Source organism: Cucurbita pepo, unplaced genomic scaffold, assembly GCF_002806865.2.
Source record: "Cucurbita pepo subsp. pepo cultivar mu-cu-16 unplaced genomic scaffold, ASM280686v2 Cp4.1_scaffold000109, whole genome shotgun sequence".
Taxonomy (NCBI): domain Eukaryota; kingdom Viridiplantae; phylum Streptophyta; class Magnoliopsida; order Cucurbitales; family Cucurbitaceae; genus Cucurbita; species Cucurbita pepo.
In genome coordinates, this window is record NW_019646433.1 from 426,551 (window position 1) to 448,091 (window position 21,541).

At 34.0% G+C, this 21,541-nt stretch overlaps 1 non-coding gene and 3 pseudogenes across 1 annotated transcript; all 4 read right to left on the bottom strand.

Annotated features, from left to right (window-relative positions):
* LOC111783859 overlaps positions 1 to 1,857 on the bottom strand; it is a 24,645-nt pseudogene extending 22,788 nt beyond the window's left edge.
* Positions 1,858 to 3,141: 1,284 nt separating this feature from the next.
* Positions 3,142 to 3,223, bottom strand: TRNAR-UCU. The gene has a single exon. It is a non-coding gene; the product is annotated as a tRNA-Arg (tRNA).
* Positions 3,224 to 11,335: 8,112 nt separating this feature from the next.
* Positions 11,336 to 14,868, bottom strand: LOC111783860 (annotated as a pseudogene).
* Positions 14,869 to 18,495: 3,627 nt separating this feature from the next.
* LOC111783861 lies at positions 18,496 to 19,298 on the bottom strand (annotated as a pseudogene).
* Between the last annotated feature and the right edge of the window lie 2,243 nt (positions 19,299 to 21,541).

Sequence of the window (21,541 nt, forward strand, 5' to 3'; positions counted from 1 at the left end):
CATGATCACTCTATTTAAAGAGTCATGTTTGCATGTTCATGCAAATTTGAGATCACCAAATTTTGACAATAAAAATTCCACTCAAATGTTTGTGATTATGTGGCGAGCATGCATGTTTGAAGTTAACCAAATTTTGACACTCAAAATTCCACTCAAATTTGTGGGGTTTATTTGGCAAGCATGCAAGTTTGGTTAAACCAAATTTTGACCCCTCAAAATTCCACTAACATGCATTTTCCCATTAAATGAAGTCAACATTTTGATTTTCTTCATTTTTTATTCAACAATTAATTTGAATGATCAATTTCAAATTAAAGTAATATTAAATGATTAATTAAACTATTTAATTAATATTTAATATCAAATCAAATGCCAATCCCAATCAATTCCAACACATAATTGATTAAGATATTTAAATCTTATTTAAATATCTCAGATTCTCTCTTTTCGTTTAATTCGTAAATAAAATAAAATTGCGGTTAAATATATCGTATATATGTAACGCATATTCCCTAATTTGAATTCGAACACTTCGAACTCACTCGTCACACTGTTCTATGGTTTAGTCCGATATGAGCTAGCAGAGGGACCTAATGGACCTATAGATCATGGGCTCCAACGATTCAAGATTAACCGATTAAACTCATTAACCTGGTTAACCAACATTCGTTAACTACTAGGACACTCCACTATAGCCTAGTAGTTGCACTCCCCTCACTATAGATATATTTCTGTCCATCTGATATAACCATGATTAGTAAGTCGATCCTTCACAGGTTGTTCGTAACTAGAGCTGGGTCAATTTACCGTTTTACCCCTGAAGTTACTTCTTGTTCCTTATGTCTCACTGATCCTCTAATAAACAATTGGTTTGTGGTCCAACCAGTAAACCGAATCCCTCTCAGGCCAATGAGAGGGTGGGGCCCCTTGTTCAAGACCTGGAGTCAGTGCTTAAGGGAACTACCTTTCTTCTATCCCTAAAAGTGGGTAGGAGTGAATTCCGTCTTGCACCCCACGTCCCCAGCCATTCACCCAGTCTTACCCCTGAAATGGGAGGCCTGTTGAGTCGGCGAACTAGAGCCACTCTCACCCATGCAAATCTAAGGATAATTCCGAATAAACAGGAGTTCATGGTTAGCTCAGGATTAAAACCGAGTTACCTAGGTTATCGAATGAAAAGAAAATCAGTCTCAACAGTAAACGACTTTATAAAGTGAGAGTGGTTTTCTTCATGGTCCGATCTTATGCAATACTCATTGCATAGGACGCCCCCACTCACATGTCTCCACATGCACAATTTAGTGATCGCATTGTTTATATCATATACAAAAGTGGGCCGCATCCATAGTGTCCCCAGAATAAGGTACTCAGCCTTATCCTTATACTATAGATCATTTTGACTATATACTTGAACTTGATCCACTCTTATGTCTCTACATATAGTTCAAGTAATCATACTATAGCCAAAGTGTTTTTAGTTTATTGGATTTAGATTAATGATCGTAAAGTTCACTTTATTCAATAACAATATTTACTGAATAAACAACAATAATAACTTTATTGAAAATAGAATATGTTTTTTTTTACAAACTATGAGTTTTAGGACATAAAACCCAACAAACTAATGGTTCCATTAATTCATACTTAGCTTAAGTTCCCTAATGAAATCCAAATGATTTCTAAAGTATTTCTTAAGAAAAGTCTGAGATGACTACTTACCTCGACGTTGACATTCGGGTCCTTTGTTCTTGAGCTTTTGGTATTCGGTTGCTCCAAATTATCTTTAATAGATCCATCTTGACGTCTAATTTCTGGAACCATAAAGAAAATTGTGAGAACCGGTGATAAGGAAACCATAATTCTCAGCCCAGCGATCCAAGCTTTTGTTGAAGCAAGAACTCTTGAATCAAAGAGATTAACACCTCCTTGTACAAAATTTGGATCAACCAAGAGATAAAACTAGAATTAGATTACCTCCTTATACAACTTATTTAAACTATTTTATTTTTCATTGATATCGTGTTAACCTACACATGTCTAAGATTCAAATTAGAATTTTGAATCCCAAATTTGAAATCTGGATTTAGCACTTGATGACCCCAACATTCTACTGCAACATGGTCATAGTATTTGTTTCTCACTTCTAAGAGTGAATATTATCCCCCACAAACTGACGCAAATTCTTTGCGCATGCTTTATCTTCATTCACATGCTTTCTAAAAATATTTCTCTAAGGTCACACAACATAAAAAACATTTCCAAGGAAAGCATACTTAATTTTAGAATTTCTTTGTTGAACCTACCGAAGGAAAGTGCACCATTTTGGTAAAGATGGTAACTTTTAAGTTTCTTAGTCATTATATCTTTAGAAGTACTCTCATTCGGATCCCTCTCACTTCATTCATGTACCCTCCTTTATTCGGGTGTGACATGATCTTTTCCTCGAGTGTCACCCCCAATTGTTTTCATGCTGCCATAGGTACATTTGTCTTAATCCCTTTGAGGATTTCATTTTCTCTCATCCTTTGGCTTTTAGGTTTACCCACCCTTGAGCAAGAAATAGAAGGACTTAGGCATTTGGAGAACTTAAGCATGAAGGGCAAAAATATCATTTTCCTAATTTTTAAAAACTTTTCAGATTTTTAATTATTTATAGGAAAAGAATTTCAAAATAGTAAAAAAGAAAGGATAGAGTCCCAAAAAGGGTAAGAAATTTTAGAAAAAATTTAAATAGAAAAAATTTAAATATTTAATGTATTTCACATTATGATTGAAGACAATAGGATATGTCAAGAAAGGTCCAATTCAGAATTAAAATTTTATTTCACGTCGCCCGAGAGATTCAAACTCTCGCGGAGATAACCACTCAACCAAATCTGGGGAAATCCCATGTACTTAGCATGCAGACGCCTTAGCCACTCGGCCAAAGTACACATGTCCTTTGTAGTAGAGGTCTAAGCTATACAAAAATTTGAAAGTCAAACTTTCTCTAATAGATTTTAAAAAAAATAAAAGAAAACAAAAACAAATATCTAATTAATTCGACATTAAAATTTTTCCTTAACCACTCGGCCAAAACTACCCATGTCCCTTGTAGTAGAAGTCTAAGCCTAATTAACTCGACATTAAAATTTTATTTCACGTTGCCTGAGAGATTCGAACTCTCGTGAGGAAACCCCATGTACTTAGAAGGCACACTCCTTAACCACTCGGCCAAAGCGACACATATCTTTTGTAGTAGAAATCTAAGCTATACAAAAATTTGAAAGTTAAACTTTTTCTAATAGATTTTGAAAAAAAAAAATAAAAGAAAAAATACAAATATCTTATTAACTCGGCATTAAAATTTTATTTCACGTCGTCTGAGAGATTCAAACTCTCGCAGGGAAAACCCATGTACTTAGCAGGCACACGCCTTAACCACTCGGCAAAAGAGACACATGTTTTTTTGTAGCAGAGGTCTAAGCTATACAAAAATTTGAAAGTCAAACTTTCTCTAATACATTTTCAAAAACAATAAAAGAACAAAAAAGTACTTACTAGGACTCAAACACAAGTAATTGTCAAAATTAGTGCAACACTCAGACACAAATAATTGTCCAAATTAGTACAACTTATTGTTAGATGGAATTAGTCAACTTGATAAGCCATTCATGGAGGAATAGTTTATTTAAGCCCAATTTTTGTAGGAGTTATTTATAGGATTTATCTTTGTTTAAATAGGAGCCCTCCGCCTTATTAAAACACAAGCCACAGTAAACAGTTTATTATTTCAGTTGTTCCTATATTATCTTCTTTTAGTAATAATAATTTCATATTTATTCCCACCTTTGAGCGTGAGATATTGTGACCGTTGGTATCAGAGCCAAGTTGATACGGTTTGATATTATTACTCAACGAGATGAATGGTGGAGGTGCTTCTATGGGTGTAGCTATGGAAAAGATTGTTGTCAATAACTATAGTTATTGGAAGTTATGCATGGAAGCTTATCTACAAGGGCAAGATTTGTGGGATTTAATTGAAGGTGATGACACAAAAATTTCAGCAGATACTCCACAAAATGCAAAATTACGCCAACAATGGAAGATCAAATGTGGAAAAGCCTTATTTACCTTGCGAACTTTGATTAGCAAGGAGTATATTGATAATGTTCGTGATTTAAAGTCACCTAAGCAAGTGTGGGAAACCCTTCAAAAGTTGTTCACTAAGAAAAATATATCTCGATTGCAATTTCTAGAGAATCAACTAGCTGTGGTAACTCAAGGTAATTTTTCTATTGAAAAATCTATGTTCTGAAATTTCAGAATTAGATGCTAAGGAGCCAGTGAGTGATGTTCGATTACGGCGTTATCTTATTCGTGGATTACGAAAAGAATTTATGCCTTTTGTTTCCTCGATACAAGGGTGGGCAAATCAGCCTATGGTAATTGAACTGGAGAATCTTCTTTCAAATGAGGGAGCCTTGGTTAAGCAAATGACCAGCGGNAAAAAATTCTTCAGATCCAATTTGGGAATACTGCTTAACCACAGAGGTTCTTGACTAGCCAACAAACGTTGTACATCAAGATGATGTTTCTACAAAAGATGCCAATTATGGCGCCCCTAGTGACCCTTCTGTTTATTTCACGACCTTGGATTTGGGATTCANCCAAAGTCAGAAGATGCGTTGTATGTCAAAGATCAAAGGAGAAAATTTTCATTGAGAAAATTTTCATTTAAAGCCTTCATCAAGTAATGTGAATCAATTCAAAAGTGAGCAGTCGTCAAAAAAGCCATTTAAAGCTTGCTNTTTATTTCACGACCTTGGATTTGGGATTCAACGAAAATGATGATTTCGAGCTAACCTTTGGCGATCTTGACCGTCTTTTCCTTTCCTATGAGGTTGACGATTTCCTCATCTCCGAAGATTTGGATCAAACTACGATTTCCTCATCTCCGAGAATTGGAATAAGGTGTAATTTTAAGGATATTCAAGAAGTTTGGTAGTCATGGGAATTTGATCCAACGAATTGGTAGTTTGATCCAAATCTTCGGAGATGAGGAAATCGTCAGCCTCATAGGAAAGGAAAAGACCGTCAAGATCGCCAAAGGTTAGCTCAAAATCATCATTTTCATCGAATCCCAAGTCCAAGGCAACTAAATTAATATTTAAAAACAAATTATAAAATGATTTCCATATTAATATTTTATTTTTATTAATTTTTTTTAATAAATTATTCGAATAACTCGAATCAACCTAATATGAATATTTTATGATTAACTTAAGCAGAATAAATTATTTGATTGGAATTTTTTACCATCTAAATAATTAAATTAGGAACCTATTCAACCAAAATATTTATTTCTTTAGTTTTTGATATTTCTATATTGATTTGATTAAAATTTAATGAGTTGAATATGAGCGGAAGAGAATAACTCAAAATTATTATTATTTTTTTTTTTTTTTTTTGATATTTTTGTTAAAATTTTTCTTTTATATTTTTTTCTTTTTTAAGAAATTTTCAAAAATTATTTTTAAATCAAAGTGAAATATGACCTACANGCTGTTAGAACTGAAATGGCACAATATTTTTTTTATACATGCCAAAGTGACGGAAAAGACAGAATAGTTTTTACATATCCACCCAGTCTATCAACTTTTTTGGAAATGATACAAAAAAAGATATCTTTGGTCACAACAGAAAAACTTTTTTCTGTTTCAAATTATGGATGGGTTAATCCGAATATACATTTATTTATGATAATAAAATGTAATAAATCCTTTTTTTTTTTTACAACAAAACCTTATTCAAATAAAGATTATTATCTAATATAAAATGTTGGAAATTTTACAATTATTTGGGAAATATTTTTTTAATAAACGAATATAGAGGGCATATATGAACCCTTTTGCACATTCAAAACAAAAAGATTAAAATTATAAAAGAAGATGGAAATTATAAAAATGTATAACTACATATATACATATATATGTGTGATGCGTATATATGTATATGTATGTGTGTATCTATGTATGTAGATATGTATCTATTATATATGTGCGTGTGTGTTGTGTGATACATACATATATAAGCATAGGGTGAGGCACGACCATATAGTGATCCATGCATGCCATGGTGAAACACGACCATATAGTGATCCATGCATGTCATGGTGATGCACGACCTCCGTTTGAGTGGCACTGATGGCCTGTGGATGTTATGATCTTGATAATATCTGTGTGCATACATACTAAATAATAGATGACAATTCTAAAGTAGGACTACAACATCATGCCATACACTTTTCTCCCATCTCATAATATATCCATATGGTCTTTGGTCCACCCAAGGACTAGTTTACAAAACAAAGGTCTTGTTAAGCACAAAATCATTTTCGCTCATGATATATGGTCTAGGGATATTATGGTTGTATAATTGTGACCGAATGCATACATACTAAGGAATAGGTGATGACTAAAGTCGGATCATAATATCATGTCATAATCTGGGAGGGAGGGATCCTCACGTAGCCATCTCATAGTGTATTCATGTTGTCCCTAATCCATTCAAAGTTGGTTTATGAAGCAGAAGTCTTGATAAGAACCTCTACTTTATTTCCATACACGATACCATATACTCGAAACAGATTGAGTTCTGAGTAAGGTTTAATCGTAGTGGGACTACTATGAATCTACCTCATTGGCATAAGAATGTGCCTCATCTATGATGGCCCGTGCTTATAGGGTACATGGATGTTATCCAATCTCACAACCTCTCACAACCTCAACTCTATCATGTCAATGTGTTTTAATTGAGTCTAGTAGGAGCCCTATAACTAAATATTAATTTAAGCACTTCAAATTAAGTCTTATGAGTTGGCAAGGGGACACCTACCTCCATTAATAATATAAAAGTTGATTAATTAAACTCTTTAATTAATTAATTTTCATTCATTAACCATAAGATACCCTATTATAAATCTAGAGTTACAATGTATTATATGACAAGTTGTGCCCATTAATATCATCATTACAAACTAGTTAATTTTTTCTAAGGGGTTTATAATTACAATCCCTCTTGAAATATTTCTAAGGGGTTTATGACAAGTTGTGCCCATTAATATCATCATTACAAACCTTCTCAATGTTTCAAAAGCCCCTCTTGAAACATTGAGAAGGTGGGATCCCATTTTTTTTCAAGTTCCAAAATCAACACTTAAGGAAATTATTCATCAACTTACTTTATATGCAATCCATTTTGTGAAATTATGTTTAGAGCTCCCTATTTGGTCATGACCTCAAAATTGTAGGCACATTGTATTGGATACAAAACGCCATTATCACCCATGCAAATCAAAAGACAACCCTTCACAGGCATAAATTCATAACTCAATGAGGATTAAGATGAGTCACGTTGGATCATCATGCGAAATATTAGTTTTTTTAATTAATTAATTTAAAAAGAGAAATTAAATATATGTGGTGAGTCTTGTACAAACTCATGTATATGATAATCAATTCCCATGTCCCACGTGAATAATTTGGATAAATCATTTTTAATAATTACAATGGGGGTATCAATAGTATTATGAGGATAAGACCCTCAACATTATCCATTTACTATAAACTGTTTAGATTATTACTCGAACGTGATACTCCAGTAAGTGAAGTACATATTGTTCAAGATTATACTCTTTCATACAATAGATAATATTAAATTATAAATCAAATAACAAAAATTATTATTAAAAATTAAATTCTTCGTCTCCATTAATATATAATCATCACAAATTAGTCAATTATCTGTGAGTTGTTCATAATTATAATTGGGTTAAAGTTTATTTTACACCTACAATTACATTTTTTGCCTGAATACCATCCATTCTCTTATAAATAATTTATTTACGATCTAATTAGAAACTACGCCCCTCTCGAAACATTGAGAAGGTGGGATCCCATTTTCAAGTTCTGAAATCAACACTCAAGGGTTATTCAACGACTTACCTTATATTGAAAAAAGTGAACTTCATTTTCTAAAATTATGCTTTCGACTCAATATTTGGCCAGGTCCCTCTGATTGTGCCACGTGGCACGTCTGCAGCGCGGTTCCTCTTGGCTCAGGCGGCTTCATCGGCTCGGCGGCGGCTCCTCGGCTCCGGCGGCTTATTCGGCTCGGAAAACCCGTTTCCAGCCCGTTTGACACCATTCCGACCCTCCCGAACCTGATTTCGGCCCTGTTTAAGGTAAAAGGGAACATTTTAAGATCGTATTTCACAAATTCCAGTTGGGAATTTATTATTATTTGTGAAATACTAACGGAAGTGACTCATGAACCAATAGAAACCAACCACCAACGGAAGCGTAGAACGTCCACGAGGAGCTAGGAGCTTACGTTATATTCTAGGGAGTACTTCAGCTAAGGCCTACCAAGTAAGTAGCTCACCCGTTGTAGGTTACGCGTTAATTGCTGTATGTTGGCACATGCCCGTGGTTATGCACGTGTCATTAAATTGTATGCTAGCTTAATGTGCTTGAGTACGAAATCATGTGAACGTGAATGTATGTTATTTATGCTGCTTAGTTGATGTGATATGAATGCATGTGACGATGTGTGGCCCTTGTACGATTATGGCTTGTTGTATGAGTATTGGAATGTAACTGAATGAATTGTATGACATGAAATACAGTAAATTGCATGATACATAACCCCGCTAGGAATATGTATGATATGTAACGAAATGAGAATGAAAATGACATGTAAGCATGAAAACGTGACACGGGGTTATGTTCATTAAATGATGACTGTAGGACTAGTGGGACCTCATGCATATTGTGTGATCATGCATTTGGGGGGATACCCCTATCCCATCACGAGGGTACGGACGCGTACATCCAAATGGCAGGACAACGATCGTTATGCCCTGCATAGCGCTGCCGTGACGGTTTTAGTTTTAACGGGTCCCGGTGGGCCCCCAGAGCATGCCCACCGGCTAGGGACAGTGGCCCAGCGGTGTGCGAACTAGTTGGTGAGCCCATACTCGCACGTATGGGCTGCGTGTAGAGTATATGGTACACATCCACGATTACCTGTTAGGATTACACCGTAGGGAAAACGAAATGAAACGAAACGAAACGATAGGTCCCATCATTTCATTGCATGTGTTTGTCGCATAACCTCGATAGGGGGTCACTTACTGAGTATTCTAGAAATACTCAAGCCTCGTGCTACTTTACTTTTGCAGATAAGGGCAAGGCACCCATGTGACAACGACGACGGCATCGTACACCCCAGGATCGTGGCACATGCATAGGGTAGTTGGTTATTTTTTCCCATTTCGTAGTCTAGGCTGAATTTGGTTGCATCATTAGTATAGGTAGTATAGGATGAAATGTATTTGCATAATAAACCTTATGGTAGAATAAAATATTCATTTTTGGTTTTTTTGTTACTTTTCCTTTCTTTCAATAATGTTTTCTCTTTTTCCTTTGTAATCATTTTTTTCTCTGAGGTAATAAAAGGCGAGTGCGAGTCGCATTTATGAATAGGGCCCATTAAAGGTATATTCCACATTTCAAAGTATAGTAATGACTTTAGATTAAATAGGTAAAATATTAGGGTCGTTACAGTAATTATCACCCATGCAAATAAAAAGACAACCCTTTAGGGTCGAAATTCATAACTCAATGAGGAACAGGATCGAGTCACGCATGATCCTCATGTGAAATATTAATTTGCTCAATTAATTGATTTAATGTAGGGTGTTTTTACTTTTAATGTTTATTTTTTTATTTTATATTTCATTATGTTATTTTAAAGATGTTTTCGAGCATGTAAGTCCATGAAAATGTTTTATGATGAAGTTTTAAATGTTTATTTCCGCACAAGAAAGTATGTTATGATGAAGGTAACGACTTTAGGTTAGTAGAAATATAGGGTCGTTACACTCACTCATATACCATATGAGAACTTTTTAGTAGAGCACCTAATTTCCCACGAGAGCTCACATTTTGCAAGGTCATGAATTCCAAAGAAATGTCGAAGCCGGGTTCATTGCTTAAAAATGATTGATGCCTTACTCAACACACTACTTATCAAAACTACACTACAACATAAAATTATTAGCACTTTGGCACATCTCTAGAGCTTGTTCATTTCTTGAATGGTGTTGGTAGTGTGTAGGTCTCGATATTCAAGGACTGAGAGCACATCAAGCCAAGAAGGAAAACCAAATCAGGCTTGATCACATCACATCTTCCATTCAAACTCCTTGTAAACTTGTTGAAATTTCACCGTTTTACGGGCTTTCAAGTACTAACTTAAAATCGTTATCATATACATAATATAACCATTTTATGCGGAAATAATCATTTGAGACATATTCATAAAACATTGCCATGGATTTAATGTTTATTAAAAAGTCTTTAAAACAAAACAACATAAAATTAAAATAGACATCCGTAAAAATAAAACATAAATACCCTATACTAACCTATAGTCTATGAAATTAAATACAACTATTCTATACATGTGTCATGGTTTATGAAATGGCCATGTCGCCGTCAACTGTGCAATGATGCTTTGCAAATGTAGAAAATAAGAGTAGCAAGTAGCATGTGGCTTGAGTATTTTAACAAATACTCCGTACATATGCAATCATGAATGAGACCTATCATTTAAAAGTTGTATTCTCTTAGGTGACTATCCTAAGCAAGTAGCATGGGTCATTAGATGTTTATTTACTATTCTACCCATGGGAGAAAATATGGACCCACACTTCCTAAAAACAACTAAAATAAAATCTTCTAATTCATTCTAAAATATTTTCTTCCTTTTTTTCTCTTTAAACATCACTTAATTTCCTTTTTAGGTTCCTTTCTCTTCATTCTTATCTTTTATTCTCTAAATTCTTTCAAACTTAGGTGTTCTTTTATTCTCTAAATTATTTCAAACTTAGGCGTTACTTTACAGTAATTGATATGCACTCTCTTCTTTAAGATAGAAGATTCAATTCCTACTCATATAATTGTTGTACTAAAAACATAAAAAAGATTACACAGAATTTGATACAATGTCGTAATAATACCATAAAAACTTCATGGTAGATTCATATATATTTGGATTTAAGAGGTTTCATTTTATTTTTTCAAATTTAAAGTATTATCTTGATGATTTTGAGTTTAAGTGTTACTAAATATTACAAATCTGGTTGAAATAACTTATTTTCAAAATTATTATTATTATTAATTTTTTTTTTGTTTTATAAATTTTAAAGGAAAAGACATTTCATATATATCTTCATTAAATTTTTCATTACTATTTATTCCATAGAATTTTTAAAAAAACAAAGTCTCTACTAGAAGGCAGGAATTTCAACAGAGCACGACTTCAACTGAACATTCTCAATTGGCAGCTTATCTTTAGGAAAGTCACATCCACCACTTTTCGCTGCCTTAGCCAGTGGAGCACATGGCGGCGGATCCACATCACTACTAAATCCCTCAACTTCTATACAGTTCCACTGCAACTTTTTAGGCTTCTTCGACAATCCAATCTTCACATTCGAAATACAAATATCCGTGAATGGATCTCCCGATATCCCTGCCAAATTGGTCCCATCCGCTCTGTAATTAATGTTCTTAATCACCGGCAATGCTGAGGGATCAAACTTGTCATCTGCATGCGACTTGTAGTCTCCAGTCATCCAGAAGACGTATTTCATCGTGGATAGAAACATTCTTCGAACGAAAATGTCCTTGACGAAACCACCTCGTCCGCGAGCGGTTTTGATTCTGACAGCAGACTGTGTATTGATTGCAGTGACGTTTTCGATTCTGACGTAGCGACTTCCGCCAGACATTTCGCTGCCAAGGGCGATACCTGCAGAATCTGGTGATATGCAAGTGAGGTGGCGAATGACAAGGTCCTCGGTCGGCATTCCGAATTTGATACCATATTGGTCCCATCCGCTCTTGATGGCAATGCAATCGTCACCGGAGACAATGTAGCAGTCTTCGATTCGAGTGTTGGAACAAGAATCTGATAAATCGAATAGAGAATTAGGGAGAGGGATTGACAAAGAAATGAACCCTAAGGTTTTAAAGGTGAAGAAGAAGGGAACCTGGATTGATTCCGTCGGTGTTGGGTACGGTAACGGGAGCCAAGAAAGTAAGCCCTTGGATAATCACATTCCTCCATTTTCACCCAACTAGACCCAACTAGATTAAAAATAAATCATAATAATATTATATATATATATATATATATATATATATATATAAAATTTTAATTGGAATGATTTGAATGGTATATTATTACAAGTTTTAACTTTTTTTTTTTTTCTTTCTTTTTTTCTTTTTTTCTTTTTTTCTTTTTTTTTCTTCTTTCAAGCCTAATCCTAAAATATAAGTATAATGGGATTGAAGTGAAAGAGTGAAACCTGCTCTAAATCTGATGGACAAACCAAGAAGGTGAGTTGATCAAAGTGAGATCCGAGATCTGGATTTGATCAGAGTACATGATCTCGATCACATATGGTCGTGTTACCTTGAGCTCCCCTTTCTTAAATTTTTTCCACCAAGAAGATCCCTGCCCGTCGATTGTACCGTTGTTACCTACACCATGTGACCAACCCAACTTTATTTTCTACAAATGTTTTTGTTATGTTTTCATTTACTTTAATTTTTTTTATTTAATTCTAATAGCACATAAGCCTATAATGATTATAATTTTGCAAACCATTTAAAAAAAAAAATAGAATGTGAAAAAGTAATTGAAAAATAATCACTTGTGATAACCACATCGGTGAGATTAGTTCCAAAGATGAGGCTGCTATACCGTCCACCGGGAGCATCTCTTCCTCTTCCATAAGATGAGAGAACTTCCACAAGTGGCCATTATGATTCATTCTGCACTTAAGAGGAACAAATTTGACTCATTTATTTTGGATTGAAGTACTTATAGATTAAAGTACTCAAATCACCACTCCCAAAGTTAGCTTTATAAAAATAAAATACTCGATAGGTCGAACCTGGGATGCAAGAATTTTTGCTTCTTTATCGATAAAAAGTGTGAAATGACTAGTCAGATTAAAACTTCAAGTCAGCCATTTCCCCGGCGGCACGATCAATTGAGCACCACCATCTGCCGCGAGTGTGCTGAGATGTTCAATCGCTTTTCGGACCGCATGAGTATTTGAAGTTACTCCGTCACCGACGCCGCCAAACTTCGTCAGCAACGCCGAGTGTTTTCGGCAATTGATGGACTGAAATTTCAGAGAGTTCGAACTCAAACGTGGATTCATGGCGTCCATGGTGGCTAAGCTCACCAATGTTAATACAATCATTGTCGAGATTCTCGGTGTGGTAACCTTTCGAAAAAACACAGAAGAGGATTCGATTTCGTTTTGTTTCTCGAAAAAATAATGGTGGAAAATTCAATTGAGTTTATGGGTCCAATTTTCTCCAGAAAAGTAAGAATCTAGGAAAAAAAAGTTCCTAAATAAACAGAACCAATTGAGTTTTGANAAAAAAAAAAAAACATAATTATTTCCAATAACCCAAAAGAAAAAAAAATGAAAAGTAAAGATAGAAAACAAAGAACCAAAAGGAGATTCGAAGAGAAAAAAGAACAAAAATTACATTGGTTTTCATAAATTTTTGAGGAAGATCATGATGAATATAATAAACTCAACCTTATTCTTTTGCTACAAACTCTTTAGATTATTACTCAGAATTTGATCCTCCATTAAATGAAGTACATATTGTTCAAGATTGTATTAATGGTACTAACCAAAAATTAGAAAAAGAAAATTAAAAAAAAAAAAAAAGTCGTCCCACCTCGCTTAAAACTTAGAAGTGAAGAGTTTGCTTCCACTATATCTGACGGCTCAAACTTGGGTCTCATATGCTCGAACCCTTTCCTCCTAGTTTCAATTCTTTGGAAACATTTAAAGTTAGTATGACTACCTTTTGGCTACCTAAATTTTTGGCATCGAGTTCAAATTATTTATGTATAATTAGGTTTAGCTAGTTTAAATTATTAGGGTAAGTTTGGAGGTATAACTAGGCTTTGCTAAATTAAATAATTAGAAATAAGTTTAAAATTATTTTATGCAAAATTAGGTGAGTGAATTCCTATAGTAGTTCTAATTTATGATTTTGGACTCTTTAGATCGAATTAAATTTCTGAGAGCAGCGTTAAGTAGCTCTAGCATCAAGCATCAAGGATTCGTAGTAACTTTGGTCTAGGCCAACTAAGTAAGTGACCCCACTATTTTTTGTCATAATTGTGTGCTGATTGATGACACATACCCATGGCTTCGCATGTCTTATGCTTGTATATGTAAATTGTTATGAAATGAGATGTTATGTGAATGTTATGATATATGTGTTAAATTGATTTGTTTATGATATGATATATTGTGATGCGATATGTTATGGTGTGATATGTTGAAGGCATGTTCGGGTTATATTATGTAACTGTTATGATATATGATATGTTATGATATGTGAAATGACACGTGCAAAGATATGATAAGTTATGATATAGTATATGCCCATGACACATGTATAAGGTAGTTGTACTTATTTTCTTAGACTTAGGTTAGGATAGGGTGTTTTTAATTTTAATGTTTATTTATTTCATTTAGTATTTCGTTGTGTCGTTTTAAACATGTTTTCGAACACGTAAGTCCATGACAATGTTTTAAGATGAAAGTTATGTTTTATGAAAAAGTTTATAAAGTATTACTGCATTCTATGTTCATGATATGTATATAGTAGCGACCTTAGATTAAGTAGAAAATTTAGAGCCGTTACAATTTGTATAAGAGCTCTAGGTTATAGATTTTGTAGACTAGCTTACAATGTAGGGCTTTGCATGAACCATGGTCCCACTGCTAATGTCCCATCACCGTCAGGTATAGCATGCTTAAGATAAGAAAAGGAAACATTATTGATTACATATGTTGTTACTGCATAGTCATTATAAACTATGACTCATAATTGAATTTTGACACCATTTACTGTATTATAGTTAACTGAATTTTTGTTGTCTTAATTCTATGTTTATTATAATGTAGAATATGTTATGATTTACCTTGCATGGAATGTGAATTTAAATTGAAGTATTGTTGATGTTTAGATTTAGCAAGGTTGGTACAGCAAATGAGAAGCTGTAGTTTAGTAAGCTACTAAATGCTAGTTTATGCATGAAAATGATTTTTCCATGGAAGGTTAGATGTTTCAGTTAGACGTCTTGAACATAGTTAAAATACACAATATTATGACAATAGAGATGGAAAGTAATGTACCAATGTATATTAACGAGTAAATAGTTTAAAATGAAAATGACCAAGGAAGCTTGATGGACGACAATATCATATAGTCTGCTATAGATATTAAAAGTGGTAGTGTCGAAAGAAAATTGCGCCACTATGAAATATGTAAATATGAAATTAAAGTATTGGTATAAAAACAAATTATTATTACTCACAAAACAATGTAATGCAAGAAATGGATTAAATATTGATCTAGTTGAGGGAAGGAAGCAAGTCTTGAAGAAAGGGAGAAAGATGAAATTAAAGTTAAGTATTCTAAGGTGAAGCACCTGAGCCACAAATCTACTACCTGAATTCTTTTGTTCATGAAATTTAAGACATATGACAAATTTCAATAGTAAAATCATTCTGGACATTGATGAAACAAGGATATATAAATTCATAACTTTACATATAATGTCTATTCTCAATATAGCCGTTCTAATCATGCTTAGATAAACTTTTTTTATAATCACAAATCATACAAAATTAAAGTAGGAAGTCAAACACGTTTTTACATACTTTGAAGTAGTGAAATGGCTCGTGGGTGATATATCAAACATGTTTAGTGAGCATGAAACATGCGGCTTTGTAGTTAGATTGGTGGAGGTTGACAAACTTGAGGATGCAAGAACGGAAGATCTCGTAGTTTCACAGTAATTATTTCTAATTTAGGTGTTTTAGTTTAAAAATGCCACTAACATGACTATAATTTCACAGTAATTTATATACGTTCTCTTATTTGAAATAAGAGATTCAAATCCTACCTCATATAATTGTTGTTGTACTAATAAAATAAAAATTAAACATTTAGTGATATAAAATAAGGTATTTTAATCATACCATAAAAATTTGAGGGTGAGATATATGTTTAGATTTAGGAAGTTTAATTTTTTAATTTTAGATTATTATTTCTAAGGTTTTAAGTTGCAATTAGATATTGGCCTAGTATTGCTGGGATGAGAGTTACAACATTTCAATCGACCACATGTTACTCTTGAACCTATTTTCAAGGCTGATGTCACCCATGCATACATAATTCATTACGCGGAAGCTTATCATAAATAACCTTCGAAAAACAGAACAAAGTCCTTCATATAGATTCACAGATCCAAAAACAAACATATCTCCCAAAATAAAACCTTCAGTAACTGAATTCAAAATAAATCTAAATAAAACAATATTCAATAACTTAAAATAATGAAATAGACGTAAACTCCTAAAAATATTCCCTCTCCAACTTCTATGGTGTCTTCAGCTCCGCCGTTAACCATATATTGACGCCTTGCCTTTACCTTAAAAATGTAGGTAGCACATGGCTTGAGTATTTTATGAAATACTCATTAAGTCACCCTACTGTTGGGGTTAGAAATGCAAACACATGCAACATATGAGGAGGACCTAACTTTTCGTAAACTTTACATAGCCTTGGGCGCTTTTCTATTCTGGGTAGGGTTGGGTGTGTGGTACTCCTTCACACACGGCCCATGTACGCGTACATGGACCCACCAGGAGGGCTCGTATACATACCCCTAGGCCTGACTTGGTCGGGCACACGTGTTACACGTCGCCGGACACCGCATAACAGAAAAGGGCCCGCATGATATCATGGCAAACATAAATATCGTAATTCATTCTTTCGTATCATAAAGGGGAAGAATGCCGATGCAAGTGACATACATACATGCATGAGGTCCCTTAATATATCTAACATAACATTAAATAAGCATTGTCGACCTCACATATGCATTTCTTACATTATATGGCATATCAGGACCTACATTACATGGCATATTACATAAAATGAAAATACATTCCAGTTCCATAAGCACTTTATGACATGACTCGAGAATACTACGTGTATACATGGCATCGATCAACATTTTCATGGCATATATTACTAACATATCATTTATAACTTCACATAACATAAACAGTCAACAGTCAACATAATTCATACATCACATAACATAAACAATCGATAGTCAACACAATCTATACATCACATAGTCATATCACATAAATATGGTGCATGTAGGGGTCATAGGGCACGCACCATCATACAACACATAGTAAGCTAACTCCAACAGTAAGATCACTTACCTCGATGGCCTTGGCCGAAGTCACTCACAACAAGCTAATCCCAATGGTTAAATACGTCCTATAATAACCACATAAAAACTTAGGAACCTTTCATAACATACCCTAGCTAAATCTCATGCTATTTACCAAAATAAACTCTCGANTGGCAAACATAAATATCGTAATTCATTCTTTCGTATCATAAAGGGGAAGAATGCCGATGCAAGTGACATACATACATGCATGAGGTCCCTTAATATATCTAACATAACATTAAATAAGCATTGTCGACCTCACATATGCATTTCTTACATTATATGGCATATCAGGACCTACATTACATGGCATATTACATAAAATGAAAATACATTCCAGTTCCATAAGCACTTTATGACATGACTCGAGAATACTACGTGTATACATGGCATCGATCAACATTTTCATGGCATATATTACTAACATATCATTTATAACTTCACATAACATAAACAGTCAACAGTCAACATAATTCATACATCACATAACATAAACAATCGATAGTCAACACAATCTATACATCACATAGTCATATCACATAAATATGGTGCATGTAGGGGTCATAGGGCACGCACCATCATACAACACATAGTAAGCTAACTCCAACAGTAAGATCACTTACCTCGATGGCCTTGGCCGAAGTCACTCACAACAAGCTAATCCCAATGGTTAAATACGTCCTATAATAACCACATAAAAACTTAGGAACCTTTCATAACATACCCTAGCTAAATCTCATGCTATTTACCAAAATAAACTCTCGACCCAATTTGTCTTTGACGGTTAGGAACCATACTGACCTCAGATGGTAAAACTAAGGAAAGAAACGGCTTCGGAAGGACTGAAAACCTTGGACATAATATATTAGAGTGATATTGAGCCGCCAAGTCAAGATGCGGGATTTGACAGAGCCGAGCTGCCGTACACATCAAGCCGAGCCGAGAGCACGCGTGCGGAGTCGAGACCAAGGCTACAGCTTGCGTTCGTGTTGGGCCGAAACACATAGGGCCCGCGTTCGTCCGTGGGACGGTTCATGAGCCGAAACCCGACCCGACTCTGAGTCTTCTTCGCCCGAACCCTCACGAAAACCCTAATCTGATGTAGACTGGACGGACGAACCAAGAAGGAGAGTTGATCAAAGTGAGATCTGAGATTTGAATTTGATCAGAGTACATGATCTCGATCATGTATGGTCGTGTTACGTTGAGCTCCCCATTGTGAAACTTATCCCACCAATAAGACCACTGCCCGTCGATCGTGCCGTTATTACCTATACCATGTCAGCAATCCAATTTTATTCCTCTATGATTTTGCTAACCATTTTTTTTTAAGAAAATAAATGTTAAAAAGGTAAAGAAAAAGAAATAATCACCTGTGATAACCACATCGGTAAGATTAGTTCCAAAGATGAGGCTGGTGTACCGCTCACAAGGAGCATCTCTTCCCCTCCCATAAGATGGGAGAACTTTCACAAGTGGTCATTCCCATTCATTCTGCAAGTTTAAGAGAAACAAATCTAACTAATTTAATTAAGGATTAAAGTTCAAATCATCACTCCTAAAGTTGTTAGTTTTATAAAAATAATATACTCAAAGGTCCAACCTGTGATGCAAGAATTTTAGCTTTTTTATCAATAAAGTGTGAAATGACTAGTCATATTAAAACTTCCTGTCAACCATTTTTCCCGCGACACGACCAATTGAGCCCCACCATCTGCCGCTAGTGTACTGAGATGTTCAATCGCCTGCTGGAACGCGTGAGTATTTGAAGTTACTCCGTCACCGATGCCACCAAACTCCGTCAGCAACGCCGAGTGTTTTCGGCAATTGATTGCTTGAAATTTCAGAGAGTTCGAACTCAAACGTGGATTCATGGCGTCCATGGTGGCTAAGCTCACCAATGTTAATACAATCATTGTCGAGATTCTCGGTGTGGTAACCTTTCGAAAAAACACAGAAGAGGATTCGATTTCGTTTTGTTTCTCGAAAAAATAATGGTGGAAAATTCAATTGAGTTTATGGGTTCATCTTTTGTTACATTGTCCAATTTTCTCCAGAAAAGTAAGAATCTAGGAAAAAAAAGTTCCTCAATAAACAGAACCAATCGAGTTTTGAACCAAAAAAAAAAAACCATAATTATTTCCAATAACCCAAAAGAAAAAACAATGAAAAGTAAAGATAGAAAACAAAGAACCAAAAGGAGATTCGAAGAGAAAAAAGAACAAAAATTACATTGGTTTTCTTAAATTTTTGAGGAAGATCATGATGGATTTTCTTTTAGAGTTTATGGTTTTTAGATCAAGAGGAGAAAAGATTTTATAGGATAATTTAAGAATTAAAAATAGAAAAGGAATTTATTATTATTTAGAGGGTCAAAATTTAGTTGTAAAGGAAACCATTGAATTTACGTGAATAAATGTCAAATTAAGGACAATACAACTTTATAAATAAAAGACAATACAATGTCTAAAGAAATATAAAGAGTGAAAGGTTTTTAAATTTGGCATTTTGTTTTGGTTATTTGTTTGTTTTTATTAAAATTGTTTCAGAAGTATTAGGATGTTAAAATAGTTTCACTCGGGGAACCCGATCCAACTAAATCAATCAATTTTATATTTAAAAATAAATTATTAAACATTTTTATAATAACATTTTTATTTTTATAATCAATTTAACTTAAATATTTTATGGTTCAATTAGGGTGAATTTGTTTTATTTTAAAAAAAAAAATAATAATAAGAAAGTGTATCGGTTTGAAAGATGAAAAATAAAAGATCAAATAATATTATAACAAAATACTTATAAAAATCACACAATATTTCATACTATAAGTTTATTGTTTAATATAGAAATTACCTATAGCAAATATTTTTTTTTAATTTAAAAATATGGAGTGAACATATAATAAAAAATTTCATATTTAAAAACAAAAAGAGGATAAAAATTATAAAAATGTATAAGTATGCATTATATATATCTACAACTATACATCCATATACATATACAAATATTCTTTAATTTATATCCATATACATATATACAAATATTCTTTAATTTATATCCATAATACATATATACAAATATTCTTTAATTTATTAAGATCCGTCGGTAAGTCAATCATATATTGTTTAAGACTACACGTTCTTGAATTTTTCATACAATGAGTAATATCAAATTGTAAATTTAAAAATTAAATAACTAACTACGACTTCAGGACATAAATCTCAACTGTAAAACAATGCTAGACGTAAATGAAACAAGGATACATAAGTTAAAACCTTACATATAAGTCCTATTCTCAATATAGCATGAAGTAAACAAAGTGATTGCATGCTTTGAAGTAGTGAAATGGCTCCTATATAGCATATCAAACATGTTTGGGGTATATTTAAACTTAACATGGTCAAAGAACGAAATGGCTCCTATATGGCATATCAAACATGTTTGGGGTATATTTAAACTTAACATGGTCAAAGAATCATCTCAAGTTAGTCTCATGATCTATGTCTTCAAACATACTCCATTCTATCATAACATTTATTCTGATGTCTCACATTGGTTGGGAAGGAGAACAAAACACCATTTTATAAGGGTGTGGAAACCTTCCCCTAACAAACGCATTTTAAGCCTGGAGGGGAAGCTCGAAAGGGAAAGCCCAAAGAGAAAAATATCTACTAGTGGTGAATCTGGGGCATTACAAATGGTATTAGACCTAGATATCGGAGCTATTCCCCGAAGGGGGTAAACACAAGACGGTGTGCTAGTAAGGACGCTGGGCCCCGAAGGGGGTGGATTGTGATGCCCCACATTGGTTGGGGAGGAGAACAAAACACCATTTATAAGGATGTGGAAACCTTCCCCTAGCAGACCCGTTTTAAAGCCTTGAGGGAAAGCCCGAAAGGAAAAGCCCAAAGAGGACAATATCTATCTGCTAGCGGTGAATCTAGGGCGTTACATTTATATCTAAGCAAACCATGTGATACTAGCAGACGCGTTTTAAAGTCTTGAGGGGAAGCCCGAAATGAAAAGCCCAAAGAGGACAATATTGTAGGGCGTTACATTTATATTTTAAATTCTAAGCAAAACATGTGATACTAGCAGACGCGTTTTAAAGCCGTGAGGGGAA